This window comes from Octopus bimaculoides, chromosome 9 (genome assembly GCF_001194135.2).
Source record: "Octopus bimaculoides isolate UCB-OBI-ISO-001 chromosome 9, ASM119413v2, whole genome shotgun sequence".
NCBI lineage: Eukaryota > Metazoa > Mollusca > Cephalopoda > Octopoda > Octopodidae > Octopus > Octopus bimaculoides.
This window is the reverse complement of record NC_068989.1, coordinates 47364292-47368831: the sequence shown is the minus strand read 5'-3', so window position 1 is coordinate 47368831 and position 4540 is coordinate 47364292.

Sequence of the window (4540 nt, the reverse complement as noted above, 5' to 3'; positions counted from 1 at the left end):
ATATATATATATATATATATATATACATACTATGCGTGACTCCTGGGGTCAATGTCTTTTACTAGAACTCCGGGCCGACAAAAACCATGTGAGTGGATTTCAAAAGTGAAAACTGAAAGATGTCCGCCGTATATATATGTGTGACTATATGGGTGGAAGTGGGGGGGGGGGGATTTTGTTTTTGATTATCCCCCACCACCGCGTTACAACTCGTGTTGGTGTGTTTGCTCCTTGTAAGATAGCGGTTCGGCAGAATAAACCAATAAAATAAGTACTCGGCTAAATTAAAAAGGAATAAGTAACGATGTCAATTTTGGGGACTAAAACCCGTCAAGTCGAATGACTGAAACAAACAACAGAAAAAATATAAAAGATGCGTTCATGCAGAAAATTGATAGAGCCGTCACAAAGTCCCATAGAATATTTCACAGTATTCGTTCTGACACCCTTCGTTATAATTTCAAATCTTACCGAGGTTAAATTCGCGTTTTATCGATTTTGGGGTAGATAAGAAAACGTACAAATCCGAGACGGTGATTTAGCGGAATTGTAAGAACGTCATATTGGACGCACCGTGATACTGCTTCCAGCTCTACGTGTTTCATGTTGAAATGCGGCTATGGCCTACATGTCTGATAGTTTTAACACGTCGTCCGGTTTGTTGCCACAATAGTTATCGTGAGTGTTTTAGTGGAGACCACTGCAACCATTTGAGCAAACTGAAGAACAAAAACATATATATTATATATGTTTTTGCTTATTATTTTTTGTTCTTTTCCGTACTAGCCAACGTACGATTGAAATAACATGAGAGATTGTTTATCTTATAAGCTCGCAACGACACCGCTCGGTTTTTGTGACTGAAAAAGTTATAGCCACTCTGAACTTCTTGCATCTCGCAGTCTGGATAGGTGGCGCTGCGAGTTGATTTAGGTGTATTTACACCATTTGTCTTCAGCGAGAAATTTTCTCCATGACAAAACACGGTGAATGACTTGTTTACGAATTCAAACTTGTCACTTGTATATTTGAACTGATAATAACATTACATTTATACACATCACTGCTTAACGCTCCCACCTCGTAATATATATTATAGGTTTTTACTGCAATGTAGATATGCTGTTGCTTTCGTGTTATTACCTAATAAGTTTTGACACTTTTGCCAAAGCCCGCCATATTTCTACGACTATTCAAAGAAAACTGCACAGAATAATTACCAAAGTACGCTATTAGCAACACCTTTCGGGTAAAGGAAATGAAAATGCCACATTTATTGGACGTGTTGGATCTACAAGCCCTATTGCTCAAAATCTCAAACATATTTCTACTTCTCCCAAACGCAAAAATACTTTTACTGCGCCAGATCTTAAACATTTCTATTTCTCCAAATCTCAAACATTTCTGCTACTCCAGATCTCAGACATATTTCTACTGCCCGAAGAAATACATCGAGAATAAAAAGAATATATATATACATCTGCAACGATTCAGATCACAAATTCAACAGCAATTTATGAATGAAGTAAGACCATGGCGATAACAAATTAAGTTTGCATTTACAACAACGTGTTTTCAGTTTCGATACCAGTGCTCGGTACATCGAGAAAGCATCTCCATCCATAACCTCAGATTGATCAATGTCTTGTGAGTGGCATGTAATCGAAGAAAACTGCGAAGAAGCCCATCGTATATCCATGTATGTACATTTATATTAATGTATTTATCAAGTTGATATGAATGTGTGTACGTCTTGAAATATTTAGTGAAAGAGCTGTTTTGTTTTTTTTTATATTTTATATATTTTTATATTTCTGGTTTTGTTATTTAATAGAAGATATTGTCGAGGGTAATCCAAACTTCGTCCTTCCCATCCATTGTATGAGACACTGTTTGTTACCATCACTATTTCTATGGAAGTATGCAGCTGAAATCACTACATTTGGGGTTTAATGGAGCGAGGTTTCTCTAAAAACCAGTCAAACATCCCAAATCTTGGTTTTACTACTGGAACTACAAATGCATCGTGGGATAGTGTTTTGATGTAAGACGAAAACTCCGTCTGACATGTTTTGCTTCTGGTTAATATAGTCTTCTGTCGCTCTATCTTTCTTCGTGGGCACTTTGTATGTGTTTATATGTATATGTAAGAATGTATATATGTATGTTTGTGGGTTTGTATTTTTCACCATATATTAGAGAATGTCATCAACATCAATGTCAAAAAGATACTCTTCAAAGAAATCTCATCGAGTTACAACACTTCCTTGTCACTCTTTCCCGTTAGATTCTCAATGAACCGTGGTTTAGATGTTTTGAAACTCGTTAACAATGAAGCTATGGTTCTCCAACAACGATATTATATAACAAAATAAATATGTACGTCATTATCTATCGCAATTAGTCCCTAGTGTAGCTGGGGGGCTGTAGGAGCGGTCCGCCCCGGGCGGCATCTTTGAAGGGACACCACGTTTGAGTCTGCTGTAGGCAATATGTGCTTTTTGCGTGATCCGGAGGCCGCCCCGGACAGCACAGACTCTAGCTATGCTAGTGCACTTAATTGATACAACCTAATCATATATACACAGAGTAGGAGTAGCATCAACGCTTACAAAGTATCCAAACACCAACCTTTATAAGGAAGTGCAAATGAGTAGCAATGTTCGAGTTACTGAATCCACTTTAGAGACGCCATTATGTCTTATATCAAAATCTATGTGTGCAGTAACCAACTGTCCATTGGGGAGTGTTGACGTCATGCAAAGTTTGCAGCACTGCATCATATATTGCATTTAACAACGGTGTATAATGGACAATGGAATTTTTGGGGTCACAGTCGTTTGGTTGTAACTTTGATTCCTGACGGCGTTATGTCCATGAGCAAGCCACTTTATTTCACGTTACTTCAGTCCATTCAGCTGGCAAAAATGAGTTATATTTGTAATTCAAAGGGCCAGCCGTGTCACATTCTGTGTCACGCCGAATCTCCCTGAGAACTACATTAATGGAAGACGTGTTTGTGGAATGCTCGTCCATTTGCACGTTAATTTCAAGAGCTGGCTGTTCCATTCATCAGATCAACTGGAACACTTATCGTCGCAACCAAAGCCGTGTCAGTAGAAGGATAGGAGAACGAGAAAGATACAGCGTCGCATTTTACCTGCTTGATATAGTGAACTGTTCTCCCTTGAATCATAGTCAACTGTAAGCAATACCTAAAAGATAAAAGAACGACACATTGGGTAATATACTCGGAGATATACTATGTTATGTAGTAAGAAGAGATGCTCACAGCTGGAAAGCTAGGTCATAGATCTGTATGACAAAGCTGATCATTTAACCAGCAAGTAGCACAGTTCCCGAACGCCAGAACTTGTAGAGTGTTTTGTAGAGTGTTTTTCTGCTCTATACAGATGCAGTATTTTAAGAGTTATGGGTATCCGTATGTTTCTCAACGTTGTTCTTCTGACTATTTACCCACAACAGACCTGACCGATAGCGGCTGAATCATGTTTGCACACTGCTGCTACCAGCAATAACTTCTCTCGTTATTTCCTCAAAACATCTTAGACAGGAAGTATTGATGTAAACAATCGTAGTATAATGAAATGCTGTGTGTGAGTAAAAAGGATATTTTACTGCCGAACATTATATTCTCACAAGGTCACTCACTAATTGATCAGTTTCCACAATTTATTATCCAACACCTGTGTACACATTTCGGCTTCTCAAGTTTCTTCAGTAAAAGTTTGTGAGTCTGTGTGAATGTAACATAATTAATATAATTGTCAATTGGCTTCGTAGACAAATTATATTTCTAGGAAAATCTCGTTGTCTGCACGTAACATTTATGTTGTGAATATTATCGTTATATAAAAGGCGGCGAAGTGTCAGAATCTTAAGCACGCCGGACAGCACGTTTTGTGGCATTTCGTCCGTCTTTACGTTCCGAGTTCAAATATCGGTGGGGGCCGACTTTGCGTTTCATCCTTTTGGGGTCGTTAAAATAAGTGCTGTTAAAATAAGTTGAGTACTGGGATCTATGTAAACAACTGAGCCCCTTTCTCTGCAGTTTTCTTTGAATAGTCGTAGAAATATGGCAGGCTTTGGCAAGAGTGTCAAAATTTATTAGGTAATAACACGAAAGCAACGGCATATCTACATTGCAGTAAAAACCTATAATATATATATTACGAGGTGGGAGCGCTAAGCAGTGATGTGTATAAATGGAATGTTATTATCAATTCAAATATACAAGTGACAAGTTTAAATTCGTAAACAAGTCATTCACCGTGTTTTGTCATGGAGAAAATTTCTCGCTGAAGACAAATGGTGTAAATACACCTAAATCAACTCGCAGCGCCACCTATCCAGACTGCGAGATGCAAGAAGTTCAGAGTGGTTATATATGTTTTTGACAGTGGCTTCGAGGTTTCGGTCAACTAAACTATCATCGGTCGGACTGCGAGTGTGTCTTGCTTTTATATAGTGTCACTGCTGAGTTAAAATTATCTCTGAGCGTGTGGATTTGAGTGAGGTG